Raw genomic sequence first — 22690 nt, forward strand, 5'->3', positions numbered from 1 at the left:
ATAATACAAGCAATAGTCTAGACCATAGTAAATAAAAAACAAAAATTAATAACAAAATTTTAAAAAAGACATTTCCATGTAGAATTTTTTTAAAACTTCTATTAAGGAACTAATAGATCAATAGGAAAATACAAAACAAAATTACAAAATTTCTTAAAAATTATAAAAATATGACATCTGAATCTGGGGGAAACAGAAAAAGAAGCTATCAGAAGAAAATTTAAAGAATTATGTATATAAAAAACAATGTAAATAAATACATTAAATCCCTACTTCAAAATTGTACAATGAGAAAAACAAAACCAAAATAAACTAGAAATGAATTAATAACGATAATAACAAAATTGATGAATCAAAAAACAAAACCAATAGGACTGAAAATAAAACTAAATCCCAGTTTTTGGAAAGAACTTACCAAAATAGACAAACCATTGTATGTATAACTTAATCAAATAAAGAGAAGGAGAAAGCACAAATACACAAAATCCAAAATGACAAGGAGGAAATAATAAAACAAAAGAAAATGTTTAAAAAGTTGTAAGAAACTACTTTGCAATGCTCTGTGCAAATACACTGTAAAACTTTAAGCAGGATTTGATAAATTACAGCCCATGGCCAAATCTATCCGGCTGCCTATTTTTGTAAGTATTTACTGGTACGTACCTATTTTATGTATTATATACGACTTCCTTTGCAAAAATGGCAGAGTTGAGTACTTGTGGCAGAGATCTTATGGAAAAAATATTTACTATCAATATCCTTTACAGAAAATACTTCATGACTCCTGACTTAGAGAAATAGGTAATTTTCTTTTTAAAAAAGTACATTTCCAAAATGACCTCATTAGAAACAGAGTCACAAATTATCATAAGTGAAATAGAGTCAGTCACTAGTTAAAAAGTTATTCCACAAAAAGTGCCCCACCCTTTCAAGCAGGAGAGACACAGGGAATCTAGGAGTTGCCAACAAGGGGCATCCTGTGACAAGAAGCATTTGGCCCAGGAAGATTTTGTCTCTGTGTTCTTGAGACTTCCCTCTCCTACTGAGAGCGACCTGGCAGCTCTGCAGCACTAGTAAAGGGAACCCCACTACAGCAAGTGGACTGGCAGGGGAAACCTATTTGCCCCTGTCTGCTGAGGACTCTTTTCCCCAACTTGGGAGAACCAGGAAGCCCTGACTTTGGAAGCTCTTTCTGTCTCCTCAAGCAGCACCATCAAGGACCAGTGGCAGCCTCAGGAGCAGGAAGTAAACTAAACAGCTCAAAATAGCATTGTGAAGCTCTGAGAATTAAATTGTTGTTGGAACCACAGCCTACAAAGTAAGCCAGTATTTGTGTGTTAGACCAAAATAGAGTGACTGTCTCTTAAAATAGAAGATTTAAGTAGGACTCAGAGACTCCTAACATAATAGCCAAAATGTCCAGCATACAATCAAAAATTACCTATCGGCCAGGCATGGTGGCTCATGCCTGTAATCCTGGCACTTTGAGAGGCCAAGACAGGGAAATTGCTTGAGCTCAGGAGTTTGAGGCCAGCCTGGGCAACATAGTGAAACCCTGTGCATATAAAAAATACAAAAATTAGCTGGGCATGGTGGCATCGCCTGTAGTCCCAACTACTTGGGAGGCTGAGGTGGGAGGTAGGAGGATGGCCTGAGCCTGAAAGATGGAGGTTGCAGTAAGCTGTGATCACACCACTGCACCCCAGCCTGGGCAACAGAGTAATACTCTGTTTCAAATATGTGTATGTATATGTATATATACATCATACCAATAATCAGGAATTCAAAACTTGAATGAGAAAAGACAATTATCTAATGGTAAATGCCAGTGAATCAAATATTAGAATTATCTGAAAAGGATTTTAAAGCAGCTGTCACAAAAATGTTTCACCAAGCAATTTCAAATTCTCTTGAAACAAATGGAAAACATAAAATCTCAGCAGAGAAACAAAAATTTTATAAGAAAGAACAAATGGAAAGTATAGAACTGGAAAGTGGGTTTGAACAAATGAAAAGATATATCTTTATCTTGTATAGCTAGTCTCAACATCATAAAGATGTCAGTTTTCACCTAAGTTAATGTATACATTTAATATATTCCAATCAGTATAATGGGAATGCTGACTGGATGTTTGATCTTATTATGCAATAACTAATTTTCTAAGTGTGATCATCATATGGTAGGTATGATTATGTAGATAAATTCTTAGTTTTTGGAGATAAATAATAAAATACAGAAGAAGTAATAAAATGTTTGAGATTTGCTTCAAAATTATGGAGACAAGATTGGCAATATGTTAATTTACTGAAAACTGTTGAAGCTTAGTGATAGGTATGTTAGGTCTGTTATATTATTTCCTCTACTTCTGTATATACTTGAGATTTTCCACCATAAAAAGTTTTTGAAAACATCCTCAGGATCTAGGGCTTCACAGCTATTTTGTTTTCATGAGAAAAAAATAGGCTGCATAGAAAAGACTGGCATTTGAGTGAAAGAAAGGTAGAAGCATAAGAGAAAAGTGAGGAAGCATGATTATGCAAGCTTGTAGAGGCATTAGCTGAGACAACCCCAGCTGATCCATCCACAATCTACAATTTATTAAGGACGTAACTTCAGAAAAATGACAGACCTAGTCTTCCCTACAAAACATTTTTTGAAAGAAAAGGGACTCAAAGGAAATAATAACAAAATTCTCAGAAGTACTTTAAACTCTTTTGAAATTACTCTGTCTTTTCTCCTTATGCTTCCTTTTATTCCTAATCATTCTTTTTCGTTAGACATAATATGAATAAAGAGATAACAATTTTATAGTACTTTACTGGTTTACTTATATTGGACAATACTATTCTTTTCTGATATCCTTTACTGTAAGTCAATCAATAGAATATTGGTAGTTTAGAACTTGTTTTTAAAGACAGACTGCATAGGATAGAATCCAGCTTCCAGCATATATAGTTTTGACTTTGAACATCTTTCTATGTTTCAGTTTCTTCATCTGAAAAACAAGAAAAAGGTAGAACTTAGGAAAGCGGTTGGGATCAATGATGTAATGCACTTACTGTGCATCATCTGAGATAATTTTGGACACTATGCAAATGTCCATGAGCCATTGGTGATGCTCAGCGTATAGAAGACAGGAGCAATATATTCCTTCAACCTGGAGCTTGGGACTGAGTCATTTAGTGATTTGGTACTTCAGTCTCTGATTCTGCACTATCCAGCTGCATTAGTTTTCTGTGGCTACTGTAAAAAGTTACCACCAACTCAATGGTTTAAAACAAGAAAAATGTACTATCTTACAGTTCCAGAGGCCAGAGGTCTGAAATCAAGATGTAGCAGGGTTATACTCCCTCTGGGGTCTTTAGGGAATAGTCCATTCCTTGCCTTTTCTAGCTTCTGGTAAGCATCAGCATTTCTTGGCTTCCTTGGCTTGTGGTGGTATCAGTTCAATCTCTGCCTCCATCTACATGTCACCTTCTCCTCTGTGTGCTTGTTACCAAAACTCCGTTTGTCTCTTTCTTGTAAGGATATATATATCTAGGGATACACGTGATTGAATTTAGGGCTCGCCCAGATAATCCAGGATAAACTCAAGAATCTTTTTTGTTTGTTTGTTTTTGAGACAGGGTCTCCCTCTGTTGACCAGGCTGCAGTGCAGTAGTGCAATCATGGCTCACTCCTATCTCGACCTCCTGGGGTCAAGTGATACTCTCACCTCAGCTTCCTAAGTAGCTGGGACTATAAGCACATGCCACCACGCTTGGCTAATTTTTGTATTTTTTGTATAGACGGGGTTCCACCATGTTGCTCAGACTGCTCTCGAACTCCTGGGCTCAAGCAGTCTGACTCCCTCAGCCTCCAAAAGTGCTAGGATTGCAGGCATGAGCCACTGCACCTGGCCCCTTCAAGAATCTTAGTCACATCTCTTGCCATATAATGTAATATTCACAAGTTCCTGGAATTAGGATGTAGACATATATGTTAGGGGTCATCATTGAGCTTGCTAACCTTCTGAAGAAGACACTCCTGTCAGTGGTATCTATTGAGGAGCCTGGCCAAACGCATGTGAGGACTCTAAATTCAGAAGCATTGGCTGCAGAGGCAGATGAAACGGCAGCAGAATTCTTCAGGGAACTTCTGAGACAATATTTGTCACCTACCCAACCAGGCTGCGACAACCCTGGATTCAGGAAACATTACTGTTTTAAACTTCCATCCCAGGACCAATATCCACTGAAAATACTACAAGAAAGCACTGAAGGTAATGGCTTCACTGCCTTTGTTTGACTACCTGACTTCAAGGTGCCCCAGTCTGCTGGAACACATTCCTGACTCATTCTGGATGCTGGGAGTGCTATTTAGATAAATGGTCATAACATTTCTACTTTACCTTTAATTAGAAAAGGTACTCCTTGTTCAAACTTTAAGCAGTTAGGGCATATACAAGTAAAAAGTGAAAAATATTTATCCCTTGTCTCCTAATTATTCTCCCTACATTAGTCACCACCACTTCTATCTCCAGGGGTGACCATTATCATCAGTTTAGAGTTTGTTTTTTCATACATTTTTATGTATATGTAAATATACATATATATATAAATATATAGCTAAAATAAACTCACACTATGTGTATTTGCAAACATTTTTCAGCTTTAATTTCTTTAGATTGTATTAATAGCTCTGTCTGATTTCCCAGGGGAAAGTATTTTCCTGAAAACAAAATTACTGCTCCTAAAACCACTCATCTATTGCAACTGTACAGTGAGAAATGATAGTGGATCTGGTAGCAATGGAACTGTGAGAACTGGTTAAATAATGGAGATCCAGATACCTACTGAGATCCAAACACCCAGTGAACAATACTATGTGATATCCTTTTGTAAAATGGGAGTTCAGTAAGTGATTCATACAGAGGTATCGCCTCTATTTTTTATTTACTATTTAGGAAGCCTAGTACATTTCCTTTACTTTTGCTTTCACGAGAGTCATCTACTTTATTTTCAATTTAAAATTTTCTGTTAAAACTACTAAGATAAATTCTGATGCTTTCCCTATTCCACTAAATGTATTTAGCTCTGTTAGCACATACACGTTATTTAAGTATGAAACTTTCACCAGCAGCAATTTTATGTTGTTTCTTTCTTATGAAAAGTGTATTTCACTATTACTATCTTTTAGCATCATTTCTGTTGCCATTTTCATCAACAGTATATGCATTTTTTACAGAGAGATGTGAGGTATCCATTCTTTTCTTAAGATACTGGCAATCTGGATGAGAATATAAAATATACAGTAGTTCAAGTATCACAAATTGTTTAATTCATTCAGGAAGCATTTTTTTTATCACTATGTTCTAGGCACTGCTCAAGGCTTTGAGGTAAAGCATTCAACCAAAAATACACAAATTTCTGTGCCCATGGATTTTATATTCTAGAGGGTAAGCAAGGCAATAAACAAGAAAAATAAGTAAAATATAAGGTATGTTAGAAGATTATCAGCACTATAAAGAAAACTAAATGAGGATAACAAGGATTCAGAGTGCTGGGGGTTGTGTATGTGCAATTTTAAATTAGATGGGCAGGGTGAACCTCACTGAAAAGGTGATATTTAAGCAAAGACCCGAAGGAATTATGGAAACAAGCCAGGCCAGTGTAAGAACGTTTCATGCAGAAGACAAAGAGCCAAATCCCTGAGGCAGGGCCATACCTGATGTTTTCAAAGAATAGCAAAGTCAGGATGGCAGAGTAGAGTCAACAAGAGAGAAGTAGGGAGAGACCAAGTTGGAGAGGTCAGAGAGGGCCCGATAGTATAGATCAGGACCTTGGTTTTGAATCTGTTAGAAGTAGAGAGCTGTTGGAGGTTTTGAGCAGGTGAGTAACATGATCCGACTGAAGTCACTCAACTGCTGGGTTAAGAGTGAGAAGTCATCAGATGATGGATATAATTCGGAAGTAGAGACTGCAAGATTTTCTGATGACTTGGGGACAGAGTGTGAGACAAAGAGAGGATTGCTCCAAAATTTAGTAGTCTGGGAATATGGAGTAACGAAGTTTCTATGACTTGCAGTTTCATCAAACTTAGGAATTTAGTTTGGCACATGGTAATCTTGAGATGTTTGTTAGGTGCAAATAGAGATGTTACACAGTCCATTGGATATGAAAATTAGCTTTCAGGTAAAAGGGTTGGTTGGAGATAGAAATCTTTTTGTCTTCAGGGTATAGACAGTTTTCCAACTGTGATACTAGGGAATGTCAAGAAGAGATGGAGCATCAAGGCAGAGAAGAGGTCTGAGGGCTGAGCCCTGGGAACCTCTATATTAAGCAGAAAAGAGGAGAAACCTGTAAAGCAACCATTAAAAATCAGTGAGGTAGGAAGGAAACTAATGCAGCCTTGAAAACATGCTCCAAGGAAGAGTGATCAACTGTGACAAATGTTGATAGATCAAGAAAAAAAGAGAAAAAGAAAGTATACGAAAGTATAGAAATTCTATAAGAAAGCAAAAGTGGAACAGAATTATGGGAAAGGAACTGGAGGGGAAGGGGAGGTCAAGGACTTATTTTTGAGTATGGGAGAGTTAGCAGTACAGATGAGAGACACATTCTGTTTGGTCTGCAGTGTCTTAACAATTTTTGAATTTGAATGTCTTTTGAAAGGGCATGTTCTCTAGGCATCCACTACCTTTGCCAAGCCCCTCCAGACATTCAGGTTTGCAGCTCATGCAGGAAACTCTAGGCCATGCTTGTCTAACCCTTGGCCTACGGGCTGTCTGTGACCCAGGATGGCTTTGAAAGTGACCCAACAGAAATTCGTAAACTTTCTCAAAACATTATGAAGTTTTTTTGAGAGAGATATATATATATATTTTTAGCTCATCAGCTATCATTAGTGTTAGTGTATTTTATGTGTCGTCCAAGACATTTTTTTTTTTTTTGAGTCCGGGTCTTGTTCTGTCACCCAGGCTGGAGTTCATTGGCATGATTTTGGCTCACTGCAACCTCCGCCTCTGGGGTTCAAGTGATTCTCCTGCCTCAGCCTCCTGAGTAGCTGGGATTACAGGCACCTGCCACCATATCCAGCTAATTTTTTTATTTTTATTTGTAGTAGAGACGGGGTTTCACCATGTTGGCCAGGCTGGTCTCGAACACCTGACCTCATGCTCTGCCAGCCTTGGCCTCCCAAAGTGCTGGGATTACAAACGTAAGCCACTGCACCTGGTCGACAATTCTTCTCCTTCCAGTGTGGCGCAGGGAAGCCAAAAGAGTGGACACCCTGGCTCTACGTCATTGTGGATTTGATATCTACAGTTGTGGTATATTTAAATAGCCCTGAAAGACATGTAACTTGTAAGTCATGTAATAAGTCATATGTAACTACACTGAGGCACTTTTTATTAACTTTTAAAAATGTAAGATAAATTTTTTTTCTTTGGAAAACACAAAACTAAAATTTGCTTATGGTATACAATTTAGAAGCAGAAAAATGAAATAAATATTAGTCACGATGTATCCTGAGAGATAAACTCCTGTAAACACTTGAATGTATATAATTTCTTATGTGTTTTTTTCAATGAAACTATATATAAGAAAAATGAGATCATACTATAAATAATGTTGCATTATTTACTTTTTATACACAAAATAGAATAGCCTTTTGAAATCACTAAATACTCTTCTACAATATAATTTTTATAAATACATAGCATTCCATTGCATGATGCGTCAAGATGTGCTTAATTGGTTACCTGTTTAGATATTTATTTATTTATTGTGAATAAAATAATGTGACAATGAACACCCTTGTAGCAAATCTTGCGCTTCCTAAGAGAGGATTTGAATCCTGAGTGCTTCCGGGCTGGTTTGAAAACTGAGTCACTTGGCTGTAGGGTGAGCTAGCTGACTTCCTCATGCAAAACGCCATGAAGTTCTGTTGTCTTTTTAAAATAAACTAGCCCAGTTAATCTTCACCAAAGGAGGTAGCTATTACAAAGTTTTGCTTTTAAAAAATAAGGAAATTTTGAGAAAGTCACATGCTTACTGAAACAAAACTCCACAGAAGTGGGGAAAAATCAATGCTCCAAATAAGAAGTGTGCTTTCCATGCACGTAACTTCCTAATTTTTCTTTAGAGTTGGTAAATAAATAGCATATCTAACTGGTTCCTCTCATGCATCAAGTCTTTAGTGAGTTTTTCTCAAGGTTTTGCTCTTGCTGCCAAGCATTTAGAATGATTCCTTTGTATTATTTATGCTATTAGCATTTGTATAGACTACTGCCTATCTTGGCTTGGCTTTTCATTTCACTTCTCATACTTGTCAGGTGTCTAATTAGGTGAGTTGATTAGTTTGTCATTTCTAGTTTTCCAAATGTGACATCAGATTCTAGAAGTACTTTAACTATTGACATCTTATGCCCTTGCACACTAAACGTCATCAAATTTTTTCTTTGGTTGTTGATTCTCTTTAGAATATTCACATAGTTGGTACCAATCTTTTCTATATAAGTTCTATCTGGGACTCCCTGTTAAAAAAGCAGCAAAAAGGGGTCACTAAAGATTCTAAAATATAAAGCTTTTTTTTTTCTTTTTTCTGTTATCTCTATCTCAACTTATTATGGTGTTTATTTGCTCTTTAATGGTAAATGTTACTGTTCATCTTTATATTATGCAAGGCCAGTTTAAAGGCAGAGATAAGAACATTGAACTCATATATGGAATCACTGAAATTACACAATTCCTATTTTGTAGCTCCTACATGCATATGCCACATGCAGTGGCAACTATATACAAAGCTAACTCAACTGATTTTTTTTCACTTTGTAATGCATACACATTCTACCAATACTCTATTTTTGGATTACTCAAAGAGTAAAGGTAGAAATAAAAGGAAAAGGAACTATGGGTTGCTTCATCTTTTCCTTTCTTGTTATGCCACTACTTTCAGCCTAAATGGTTGGCTAACATGGGGAAGCAATACAAGTAAGAAAGATATGATAAGGTTCCTGGACCATTTGTGTTTCTTAGAATGCCACTGCCTTCTTCTGTCTTCTAAGCAAATTCTCGTTCAAACAGAAACTGCAACCACCAGAGCTGTCAGTGGAAGACGTTGCAAGCTTACCTTGTACTTGCTTTGAGTCTCACCAAGCTCCTGTGCATTATGAGTCCTCTAGGGGTCTGTGCTCATGGGGCATCACATTGTATGTGATGGGGCTTCAGGGAACTGCAAACACACATGTTGCATCTTTCTCCTTTGCTCACACATGCTCCATTGTCCTATCAGACTTTACTTTTAAAACACAAGTTTAAACATAAAATTCATAAGCGTTTCAAGACCATAACCACAGAGCATACAACCAAGCACAGAAGCCTTCTGGCCTCTGAGTGCTGTATGACTGCCCAGGTCGGACACTCATGAAGCCTGCCTTGGTTCCAGTTTTTTTCAAATGACTTCCTGTCTTCACAGCTCTAAGACAAGTATTTGTCAAATAAACAAATGAACACTTACTTTGTTCCAGACAGGGTGCTTGCCATTTAATCCTCAAACAACCATGAGATGAATCCTATTCTTATCTAATGTTATAAAACCTGAGGCTTACAAAGCTTAAGTTATTTATATCAGGTTATATCGATTATAAGTAGCACAACCCGAATTTGAACCCAGGTAGTTCATTCTCTTTAAATATAATGAAGGAGACACTTTAAAACTGGTCTTTAAAGAGGTGATGAAAATAAGGAGTTGAGATCTGAACCAGCATTGTGAAATAAAGCACATATAATTTACTAAAACAATTTATGGCAACTTTGAATAATAGAGAGATAAATGTATGATTTCAATGTCAATGGCCAACCCTCTTTACCTAATCACTTAGGCAGCACTGGCAAAGGATGATGCATCCGCTAAGCTCTGGAATAGACTTTTTCTTTCACTGTCCTGCCACTCACTCATCTTTTTTTGGGCCCATAACGAAATGTATTCCAGCCAGATCTACCCTTTCCATGTTCCCTGCTGGATAGATCCACTGCTGAGAAGTCTAAGTCTCCTTCAACAATTGTTCACATTTTAAAGTACAGAATTTTCTTCAAATAAAGTCCTCCAGCTGTAGCTATTTCTACCACTGAACAAATGCTGACACTGAAGGGGTGCAGCTTGCCTCCAAAGATTGCCCTGCCAAATATGTCTGGCAAAGCTGCCCGGGAATATCTTCTTGATCTACACGCAGAAGTGATGGGAGCCATTTCAATTCTTAACTTTCTGCAAGGATAATAAAACTTCTTTCTGCGTGCCACCTCCACAGAGCTTCCTGAGCCATGTGACATACCATTATTCTCTAGGAACCTCCCAGGTCTCATGTATTCACCAAGCTCTATCAGCAGAGGGAGCTTAAGCTGTCACCAGGGGCCACACTTGGGACTTGTGCTTTAACTATTTCATGAATTTTTGGGGTGAGGGTATGTCTCTGAGTTTAGCAACTGGCTAAAAAATAATTTTCTTTGTTTAAAACATTGAATATTAGCCCCTCCTTTCTCCTCCTCTCCAAATAATGTAGCCTTTCCATATTGCCTGATTTACACAGTCGTGAAAATTCTTACTATCTGAAAATCCATGACAAAACCCATAACAATGTGGGAAGATATTCCTTTGAGAATGGATTTGGGAATAAAGACAGATGGAAAGAAGAGGGTTTAGAAGTAATTTAGGAAACGGGGTTGGCCACAATGGATATACACACACATATAGTTAGTCATAAACTATAGTTTTCGTCTGAAAGGCAATAGAGTCCTCATGAGTGTCTAGGGAGAAGGTAGTGATGCAGTGATTCAAGATTTTGTTAGCAGATTGAATTGGCTAAAGGACAGAGAGCTTAGAGGTTGGAAGACCAGAAAAAAACAAAGCAAAACAAACAAAAAAACTACCACACAGCCAGATTTGCCCCTCCCCCTCCCAAAAAAAACCCCAAAGCCAGGTGGCACAAGCCAATATGAAGCACAGCTGAGTACAATATTCTTTTAAACAAAGGCCAAATCAATATGTTTTGAAATTTGAGATGTGGTGAGGCACCTACTCTTTGACACCTTCCAGCATTGGTAATGCCATTTGTAGTCTATGAAACTAATAAAGGGTTTCAGATCTGTCCATTCGGTGCTGGCATTAACACACAGGGAAATAGTCAAGGCAAAATGAAAACACAAAGGTACTACTGTAAAAATATTGTATTATTTGGATTCAGTCACCATCAATTTTGCCAAATCCCTGAAGATTTCCATTGTCCTGCATAGCAGGGATAAAGGAAAATATAGGGGTAGATGCCAAATTATTTAAGTTGAATGTTTTCCAATTTCTTTTTCATGAAATGTCAGTAGTTCTTTAAAACGCAGTTCGTAGTATTGCCATATTTTTGTTCTCATATGTGTTGAAGAAATATACAGATTTTGGCCTCTGCCTTAGATTTTAAAGTCATCATTCTCAAGGAACTGGTTTCATTTGTGAATATGCTGAAGCCCAAAAGAAAGAAAGAGAACAAATATTGGTGTGAAACGACGCTTTAAATGCATGGGTGCCAGACGGAAAAGCTTTTGGCCTGTTCCTATATTTGATCAATTGGCTTGTCTAATCCATTTGACTACGGACGGATGGCCTGACATGACTTCAGATTAGTTTAATAGGGATTAAGGTGGCATGAAGTGTATAATGGTATGCATTTGTAAGTACAAACATGCTTAGAAATTCATTTATCTTTGGGGAGTGATGGAGGTTAGTTCAAGCTCCAGCTATATTTACAAACAGATTCTAGACACAGCTGAGCAGTGTAGACCTGGGGAAAGTAACTGTGCCTGCCTTTCCTTAAGCCCACAAGGCCTTTTGATTTCTGCCCAAATAAAGCAGGCCTTTGGCATTCAGCTCTCTTAGCTGGCAAGATATCTGCATAATGTCTGCAGAATTTAGAATGGCCAGGAGGGGCAGGTCAAAGACAGCCAAATTATGATATCATACCCATAAAACTTCATCAATGGTGACACACAGAAAACACTCAGTAAATTGCTTTCATTAATTTATCCTTATTAAGAAATTCTAAGCAGTGTCTTCATTCCTTGGCAGATTTCTGATTCTGCCATTTCTCTTCCTTCCTTCATTGCTTTTCCTTAACAAAAACAAGCAACCATGGGCACAGAGTGACAGTAGCTGAAGAAATGTGGCCTGGGGTAGCCTAGGATGCTCACACTGACTGAGAGGAATGTTTTATAAATGCTCTATTTGCCTTTGGGAGAGCCAAAGACTTTTCTGAATCTTCTGCTCTGGGTTAGGATGAGAGTTATTCCTGCAGTTAAGTAAAAGGAAACCTGACTCTAGAGAATTCTGTGCCTCCCTTCTCTGAGGACAAGAACAGGGGCACTGAGGGACCAGCTGCACAGAACCGGGCTTGGCCCCAGGTTGCAATGCCCAGACTCCATTGGACAGAGGGAGTAGGGATGGTTGCGAGGCTGTCAGGGCAGATGCAGGATCAGGAAAAGAGAGGGATATGCAATTGAATGTAGGCCCAGTTTTTCTTTGGGTCACACACGTTTCTAAAGCTGAAAATCTCACTAGTCTACAAAAATGACATCAGGAGAAACTGAGGGAAGTGAAGCGTTTCCTTGTAACTGTCTGACACTGTTGGGAGTTGAGAGTGTCATCCATGTTGGGGAAGATATTCCCAAGTCTCATCATCTGTCTTGTTTGGTTGCCTGTTTGGGGTCTTGGAAGCTTGACCCACAGGCATTACTCAGGGAGTGGAATTCATAAACCATTCCAGTGCCTTATGGCAGAGAACTTTTGCATATAGACCAGCAATGAGAGAAGAAGCGTATGAGAAAGCTAAGACCAAGAGAGACAGAAAGAACAAGAAAAAAATATCAAAAAGAAGATTTATCAGGGCATGTTTAAGATGGGAATGCATAGATAAAATATTTTGAATATGAAAGAGAGGATAAAAGATTCTGCATTGTTTCACAAGCAAATTTTAAAACAGCAGAGATATAACTATGTACCACAAATAAACCCTTGTTATTTTGTGTTCTTTTCTTACTGTGCTAAATTTATTTCTGATTGTGGTATGCTTAGGAACATTCAAGTTCTCAAATATATTTTGATTCCTTTAGTTATCATAGGAACTGACTGAACTATGGATGCACTGTGGCCTTGCATTCTTGAGGACTTCCATGTTGAATGAGCATGTCAGGTGGACCCTTGTTGATGATGGCCATTGATGCATGCTGTGGAACTCTGTGTCCTGACAGACACGTGGGCAGGAAACTTGATAAAGGAAGTACCCAAATTTAGATGTTACTCACTCCAACAAGAGATGAAGAAACCAAAGATTGCAAAGCATGGCTCAAAGAAGGAAAACAACGGTAAAGCTCTTTCTCCCCCTCAATACCCAAATCTTATTGCTTTGGCAAAATTGTTGCCTGGAGAAGCAGTCCTGCACCAGGGTAACAAATAGACAATTATGACGCTCAGCCAGATTCCTTGTGAATGAACCAGACTTGAACTATGCTATAATTTGTTGAAGATGCTAAGGTCTTGACTGTTTTTGACATTACCGTATGAAGACTTAAACACATCCATGATAATTTCATCTAGGTAAAGAGTTATGGTATTCAGTAACAGGAAGTAGGGTCAAGAAATAAAGAAGGGACACACTGGCTTTTAAAACAAAACAAGACAAAAAAATATGAATATGTAATTGAAAGAAAGGCACCTTGATGAGAGTGCTTGACAAGAAATCAGGACCTGTGAAGTCGAGTGCAGACTCCATTGCTGAACAGCTGTAGAGGAAGGAACTAGCTGCCCTCTAAGTTCCCTTTTAGCTCTGCATTTCTACGATTCTGATTCATCTTCCTAGGAAATACAGTTCCAGTCTCAAGAGCACTGAACAGCCATGAAGAATGGTGAGTCTGATTTATTTTAGTCATGGAAAAGACCTTCTATTCTGCATCGATAATTATTTGGGTTTCCTTTTGTGCGTGCATGCCAATTTTGCTATCTTGAACACTAAACTTGTGGGTTTATAATTTGCTGGAAAGTTCAAATGTAAGATGATGAACTGCTTAGGTGTTTTATTCCCCGCCCCACCTCACCCCAAGTAAGAATGAAAAATCCATTTCCTGGTGCCAGCTCCTGTTATTTCTTCCCTCTGGCAGGTTAGATCTGTTGTCAGTTTCAGAAGCAGAGATTTGATGTAACTTAGGTAGTATGTTGAGATTTTCTGCTCAGGCCTCTTCTTAAACAAACAAATGAAAACCTTTGCAAGGTCGTGTGAGCTAATATAACGATATTTTTCATTTTTGCATTTCTATTTTTCCTCTCTGGTGGTAGGGAAAAATAAATTAGAGAGTTCTGGGTTAAAGGCCCTCAGGTTTTTTTTACAGGTAATAGTATGTTCTGTTCAACAGTTTAAGCACATTTAAGTAAAATGAAAGGAAATGAAAATGAATTACAGGCTAAAAGCAAGATCTTGGCTTCCAGGAGCCTCTCAGCTGATGGTTCCAGGTATCACTGAAATAGAAACGCTGCCAGAAGAGGTACTAAACATGAACCAGGGCACACTGCAATTCTTGTCTCTCAAGGGGAATGCAAATGGTCTTGCTGTGGTTGATGTAAATATGTGTAAAACAACAACTACAGAACACGTAACCTTTCAATACCTTTGGAAAGCTCTATATGTTGATTGAACAGGGACTTTGATAAAAATGACAGTTTGTCACCACTCTCTTGAGAGAAGTGTAAAATAAAAATGATGTGTGGTGTATGTGTGTGTGTGTGTGTGTGCACATGTGTAGGTGGAGATGAGATATTCCTACACTGGCTTTCTTGATGTGAATCAGTATGTTAACATTTCACCTGTCTAAATTTTATAAAGGCTCCATCTCTAGAAGAAACAAAAGCAGTATCAACTATGACTTTGGACCTGTTTGTGTTTATAGACGGGTTGTCCCATCAGTGTGGTCTGTCTAGTAAGGCCTGTCTTATCTACAGAGTAATTGTTTCCAAGATCATTTGCTCTGTACTGCCCAAATATTTAGTATGTATTTAGGTAACAGTTCTGGGATACCGACGGGATGCAGTATCTGAAGATCACTGATATGGTTTGGCTGTGTCCCCACCCAAATCTCATCTTGAATTCACATGTGTTGTGGGGCGGACCCAGTGGGAGGTAATCGAATCATGGGGGCATGTCTTTTCTGTGCTGCTCTTGTGATAGTGAATGAGTCTCAGGAGATCTGATGGTTTTAATAATGGGCGTTTCCCTGGCAAACTCTCTCTTCTCTTTGCCTTCCACCATGATTGTGAGTCCTCCCTAGCCATGTGGAAGTGTAAGTCCATTAAACTTCTTTTTCTTCCCAGTCTTGGGTACGTCTTTATCAGCAGCATGAAAACAGGTTAACACAGTAAATTGGTACCAGCAGAGTGGTGTATTGCTAAAAAGATACCTGAAAATGTGGAAGCATCTTTGGCACTGGGTAACAGGTAGAGAGAGGCTGGAACATTTTGGAGGGCTCAAAAGAAGATAGGAAAATGTGGGAAAGTTTGGAACTTCATAGAGACTTGTTGAATGGCCTTGAGAGAAATGCTGATAGTAATATGAACAATAAGGTCCAGGTTGAGGTGGTCTCAGATGGAGATGAAGAACTTGTTGGGAACTAGAGCAAAGGAACTCTTGTTATGTTTAGGCAAAGAGACTGGTGGCATTTTGCCCCTGCCCTAGAGATTTCTGACATTTTGAACTTGAGGGAGATGATTTAGGGTATCTGGTGGAAGAAATTTCTAAGTAGCAAAACATTCAAGAGATGACTTGGGTGCTGTTAAAGGCATTCCGTTTTGTAGAGGAAACAGAGCATAAGAGCTGGAAAATTTGCAGCCTGACAATGTGGTAGAAAAGAAAATCCCTTTTTCTGAGGAGAAATTCAAACCAGCTGTAGAAATTTGCATAAGTAATGAGTTGAATGCTAATCCCCAAGACAATGGGGAAAATATCTCCAGGGCATGTCAGAGGTCTTCACAGCAGCCCCTTCCATCATGGACTTGGAGGCCTAGTAAGAACAATGGTTTCATGGGCCCAGGGTCCTCGTGCTGTGTGCAGTCTAGGGACTTAGTGTCCTGAGTCCCAGCTGCTCCAGCCATGGCTGAAAGGGGCCAGTGTATAGCTCGAGCCATGGCTTCAGAGGGTACAAGCCCCAAGACTTGGCAGCTTCCATCTGGTGTTGAGCCTGCAAATGCAGAGGAGTCAAGAATTGTGGTTTGGGAACCTCTGCCTCGATTTCAGAGGATTTGGAAACGCCTGGATGCCGAGGCAGAAGTTTACTGCAGCGGCAGGACCCTCATGGAGAATCTCTGCTAAGGCAGTGATAAAGAGAAATGTGGAATCAGAGCCCCCACAGAGTCCCTACTGAGGCGTTGTCTAGTGGAGCTGTGAAAGAGGGCCACCATCCTCTAGAACCCAGAATGGTAGATCCACTGACAGCTTGTACCATATGCCTGGAAAATCTGCAGACACTCAGACACTCAGTGCCAGCCCATGAAAGCAGCAACTTGCTTTTGATTATACCCTGCAAAGCCTCAGGGGCAGAACTGCCCAAGGCGGTGGGAGACCACCTCTTGCATCAGCATGACCTGGATGTGAGACATGGAGTCAAAGGAAATCATTTTGGAGCCTTAAGATTTGACTGTTCTGCTAAATTTCAGACTAGCCTCTTTATTTTGGCCAATTCCTCCCATTTGGAATGGCTGCATTTACCCAATGCCTATACCCTCATTGTATCTAGGAAGTAACTAATTTGCTTTTGATTTTACAGGCTCACAGGCAGAAGGAACTTGCCTTGTTTCAGGTGAGACTTTGGACTGTGGACATTTGAGTTAATGCTGAAATGAGTTAGGACTTTGGGCAATTGTTGGGAAGGCACCATTGGTTTTGAAATGTGAGGACATGAGATTTGGGAGGGGCCACAAGCAGAATGATGTGGTTTGGCTGTGCCCACACCCAAATCTCATCTTGAATTCCCATGTGCTGTGGGAGGGGACCCAGTGGGAGGTAACTGAATCATGGGGCAGGTCTTTCCTGAACTTTTCTTGTGATAGCAAATGAGTCTCATAAGATCTGGTGGTTTTCAAAAGGGGAGTTTCCCTGCACAAGCTCTCTCTTCTCCTTGCCTGCCCCATCCATGAAAGACATGACTTGCTCCTCCTTGCCTTTCACCATGATTGTGAGGCTTCCCCAGCCCTTTGGAACCGTGAGTCCAATTAAACCTCTTTTTCTTCCCTGTCTTGGGTATGTCTTTATCAGCAGCATGAAAAATGGACTAATACAATGACATAAACTATCACGTTTTTATGCACTTGGCTTTTAATCTATGATATCTCTAATTATTTCCATTTGATTCCAGAAGATGAGAGGGGGAGTTGGTTGTGCTAATAAACCCCTGCTTACTTCCCAGACTCTGAGATGGAAATAGTGGTGCTTGTAGGAATTCTCATTAAAGACCTGATCAAACAGGCTTCATTGACTCATAGGCTGCTGTGTTGTTGCTGGGTGTGTGTTGGTCCCCTCCTGACACTTTTATTATTTCCTTGGCACCTCTAGTATTGTGCTAAAGGTCATCTGAGAGTCAGATAGAAGAATACATGCCAAGTGTATTTACTGTACTGGCACCTGTACCACACATTTCTAAGGCCCACACATTTCTAAGGCTGGCAGTTACTCTGAATAACCTATCTTTCTAGGTCATTGCCTGTTACTTTAACCCCTTATGGCTACCATTCCCTCCTCCCAAAGCAAAAATGTCAAAGGAACTTAAAGGAATTACTCTTATCAGTTTGAATACCTCGATGAAGACTTTCAACAAGGGCAGGTCACCACAGGTAAAACATTGAATTATTTAGAACAGACAATATGCAAATAAAAGAATAAGATAGTATCTGTTTGAAGTATTTCTGGGAAAAATGTAGCAAAAAATTATAATTCTTCTATCTCCTTCTCTCCTGTGCACAACTTTTCTGGCTTTAGAAATATGGATGTCCTCATCTTTTCCAGAAATATACTGTAAAGCTGGATTAAGAGGATGATGTGAGGACAATTGGATGTAGTGACATAAAAAACCTAGCAGTCAACTTTGGTGGGTGAGCTGGAGAGTTAAATTGCACAAGAGTAGCTCTCTTTATTAAGTTTTGTACAAAGCCATAACGAAAAGCTAAGAGTGCAAACTGTTTCCACACAGACATGTTTTGGACATATATTCCCTGATTCATACTCTGCAAATGCAAAAAGAAAATGATAGCTTGGAGATCTCCAACATAACCTGGAGATCCGTCTACTTTCTGACTTTAAACAGGTTAATAAGAACGTATGTCTTTAAATGAAGAAGCCCGACTTCACTTGCATAAATGACATTTGAGGGTCTGAACATCAAAGCAACTAAGAAGTTGAAGGATAGTTGGAAGTGGTGGGTGGAAGGAGGAGGTATATTAAGACATAAAAATCCATAGATCTACAATTATTATTATTTTCAAGATGAAGTCTCGCTCTGTCACCCAGGCTGGAGTGCAGTGGTGTGATCTTGGCTCACTGCAACCTCGGCCTCCTGGGTTCAAGCAGTTCTCTTGCCTCAGCCTCCAGAGTAGCTGGGATTGCAGGTGTGCACCACCACACCCACCTAATTTTTGTATTCTTAGAAGAGATCGGGTTTCACCATATTGGCCAGGATGGTCTGGAACTCGACCTTGTGATCCGCCGGCCTCAGCCTCCAAAAGTGCTGGGATTACAGGCATAAGCCACTGTGCCTGGCCCAATATATAAAATTATTTAGGGCCTAATTATTGGTTTTAATAAAGCCCCCAAAGAGATTTGGAGAGTACATTAAGATGTGCCCTTTCTTTTATGTAGTAACCTCAGTTTCTATACATGCAGAGGTGGGGCAGGGGACAGCTGTGAGCTGGGGTTCTGAGAAACTTGATTACTAGATTGGTATCATGGGAATTTGCTGATCCTGTGTGAGACAGTTTGTTAAATCCCATTCATGTGTCCAAATACATGATTAGGGACTCGTAGTAACCACCCCTGTTCACACATCTATCATTCAGACACAAAACAAAATACAAAACACCAAATGTCTCTAGAGTTGAGCCAGATCTTTCTTATCTTTGAAGAATCAAAACTTATAAAAGCCTCAGGGAACTGAAATGATTTATGAATGTTCAAAGTTGCTAGACTTTTGACAATTGTTCCTGCTAAAACAAAACTGTTTACATTATCTTGTATTGCCATACAGATTTTGACCAAAATAAAAGTTTATTTCCAAAAATAATACTGTTTTCTTGTTATTTTCCCCTTCTATTTAGATATTGCATTTAAAAAACTTTCTTTTTTTCTTTTTTTTTTTTTTTTTTCTGTAAAAGCTATTCCAAGTAAGAGTGTTTAGTAGAAACAGAACCTTCTCAATAAAATGTTAGGAAAACCTCTCCTGGTCTGAGCTGCAACCTGCACCCTGTCACCAGGCTGACCAAACAGATATTTATTACCTTTTAAACTACCAGAGAAAATAGTAGGCTTTAGAATATGTGGATTTGGGCTTGGTGAAAAGAACAGTGTTGATTAAAAAGAGTAGATAAATCTTACTCTTTTGTGGAAATGCCAGGGTCCTGCTACCATTGCTTTTTCTGTCATGTATGTTTTCAAAAAGCAGTTAGCAGAATATCACTGATGTTTACACCCATGAAGAAAATAGCAAGCCAGTGTATTATTTTTTAAAGCATTCATTTGTGGGTAAATTTGTGCCTCATAATCAAAGTGTTGTATTTGCCTTCTTTAATTATGTGATTTCTTAAGAATGTTCAGCTGTCAGATTTTTTTTTTCTGGAAATAGAGCCTGGGGAAGGAGAAGACATACTGTAGTGAATTGCAAAAATCAAGAATCACAATTTACATTTTCTTTACTCACTTTTAAAGTAAAACCAGAGGTGTGAACTGTGGGTAAGCTAAAAGCATCACTGGCCAATTTTGGTTAAAAACAGACCTTTTTTCTCATCACTATTAATTTAAGGTGATGGATATTTCACTCTTTCATGAGATACTGAGGCCCTCAATGAAGAAAGAATCACATCTTATTAATGTCTGATTTAGCAACTTGTCAGTCTTTTTTTTTTTTTTTGAGATGGAATCTCGCTCTGTCGCCCAGGCTGGAGTGCAGTGGCTGATCTCAGCTCACTGCAAGCTCCACCTCCTGGGTTCACGCCATTCTCCTGCCTCAGCTTCCCGAGTAGCTGGGACTACAGGCGCCCACCACCTCGCCCAGCTAGTTTTTTGTATTTTTTTTTAGTAGAGACGGGGTTTCACCGTGTTATCCTGGATGGTCTCGATCTCCTGACCTCGTGATCCGCCCGTCTGGGCCTCCCAAAGTGCTGGGATTACAGGCTTCAGCCACCACGCCCGGCCCAACTTGTCAGTCTTAAATGAGAGTGTAAACACCTAGAAAATCTCTAGACCCATCTTGATGTCATTGGCAACAACATCATTCTTTCATATTTTAGTTAAAATATTCAGTATCTTTAGGCATTCTTGTCCAGTGACTGTGGGATTATAAACTGGTGTAAGCAAGAAAGTAGCTTGGTAATATGCTGTAAGAATCTTAACAACGTAGCTCTTGAATTGGTCATTTCTCTTTTTAGAATATATCATAAGAAAAAATACCAGATACAGAATAAAAAAGCTGGTATGTTGATTTTCATGTAACCCAAAGATCGCCAGGTCCTTCAACTATCTGGGATTACCCAGATAGTTTTAATATGCTAGTTAAATAAGCCAAGCTCTCACCCACATTAACTGCAGAGAGTCCCAGTGACTTTTCAAAATGCCTAAATAGGGGAATTAGGTGGGGACAAGAGATACTTATACTACCTTGTCTCTGCTATAACTTGCTCTAAAGCCCTGTAGCAGGCCTTTCTTTAATCCCTATGACATCTCATCTCTGCCTTTGTATGTCATGTAAGCTTTGCTGGTTCCTTTTTATGCCTTTTCCGTCATTTCTCCAGCATTTAGAATTTAGAGTGGTGGAAAGATTTACAATGCAAAATAGAAAATTACTTAAAAATGCACGGGCCACATCCATGCTGTTAGAGTTTGTTGGCCATCCAGAAGTTGTTTCCTGGCTGAGTCTCTCCTTGGGCTCTGCACAGCAGCCATGTTGCTGGGCCCTGGTCTCTTCTTTCAAAGCCTCCTTTCCTGTCCTTTCTTCCTTGGGTCCTAGCAACTTAGCCCTCCTGGATTCCTTCCTCCAGCCTCAACACTTTTCTCTGAGGACCCAGAGAGCTGCTCCAAATCATTTTTTATTTCAAAACCCTTTCCTTTAGAGGAAATGCATTTTCACTTTATTTTGCAGAGCTGTTTAGATTCCTTAATTTTGACATCCCATTCTAAACTTTGCTCTGGACCTGCCTTAGTTTTTAAACCAAAGGACTTTTTAAATGTTTTGTTCAAACATGAGTCATTCTTTTTGTGTGTCTAAAATTGTATTATATTCTCACTCCTCCTTGCAAATTAATAAAAAATAATATTTTTCCCTGATGTTCTGATAACTCGATAATACTAAAAGTAATCTGAAAAAAAATTAGTATCCTCCATAAAGGAATATGATTTGGAAAATTACAGTCTATTCATAGAATAAAATAATAGCTTTTAATTATAAGTTATATTCATAAAATGTTTGGCTTATATGTCACAATTTTAAATGACATAACATTATAACCTATGTAATTTTGACCATGTAAAATTATTAAAATTAAGCAGAAGGAAATATACTAAAATATTAGAGTATCTATTTTGGATGGTGGAGTTATGTGTGATTTTTATATTCTTTTAATTTTTTAAATTAGCTTCCAGTTTGCCTATAATAAGCATGTATTACTTTAATTGCTTAAAAATAAAACTTATTGCAAATTTTCAGAAATTTGGATTTAAAACCTGTAGACTTTTAGAAAAATTTTTTTTTTCTCTTTTCTCCTTATATTGCTTATTTTCTATTCACAATGGTGGTATTAGGCTAGTCAACATGAACCCAAATATGGTTAATGGTCTGGGATGAATGGTGGGGCCAGTAACGAACAAACTCAGGTTAGTAACTATTTAGCTTAGTAGGAAAAAAAAGATGAAAAACCAGTGTTATCTAGGGATACCTTTTTCTTTTCCTGTTTTTTTTTTTTCTTTCTTTTTTCTTTTTTTTCGGGAGGTTGGTTGGGAAGTGGGTGTGGTTTCCCAATAAAAACCAGAAAATCTACTAGAAAAATTCTATAAGAGCTGTAACATTTAGGGACATCCATTATGAAAAGCATTCAGAAGGAATATTATTAGTTAACTACTGAGAAGGTGTCATTACCTATAACCTTCTAAATCGCTAACCTATCCCTAGATTAGAAACCAGTTACAATAATCTCACACAGTCTAGTCATGTTCTGGGGCAATACAGGCAAACACTCAATTCTTCCATGCTTACTCATATATAAACTAGAGCCCCTGAATTTTATATAGTTAATGCCATCTGTTATAATTAAATTTTCTCTCACCTGACATTTAGGGCTGCCGTGTAACTACACACTACATGTTTCACCAGACTTGTGGAGAAATTCCCATTGAAATCTGTAAACAAATCTCTTATGTCTTGTGTAGCAAGT

At 38.6% G+C, this 22690-nt stretch overlaps 1 non-coding gene across 1 annotated transcript; it reads right to left on the minus strand.

Annotated features, from left to right (window-relative positions):
* Window positions 1-22265: 22265 nt before the first annotated feature.
* On the minus strand, window positions 22266-22327 carry LOC112625588. Its single transcript, XR_003119672.1, has one exon. It is a non-coding gene; the product is annotated as a U7 small nuclear RNA (small nuclear RNA).
* Between the last annotated feature and the right edge of the window lie 363 nt (window positions 22328-22690).

Source organism: Theropithecus gelada, chromosome 5 (assembly GCF_003255815.1).
Source record: "Theropithecus gelada isolate Dixy chromosome 5, Tgel_1.0, whole genome shotgun sequence".
Lineage (NCBI taxonomy): Eukaryota > Metazoa > Chordata > Mammalia > Primates > Cercopithecidae > Theropithecus > Theropithecus gelada.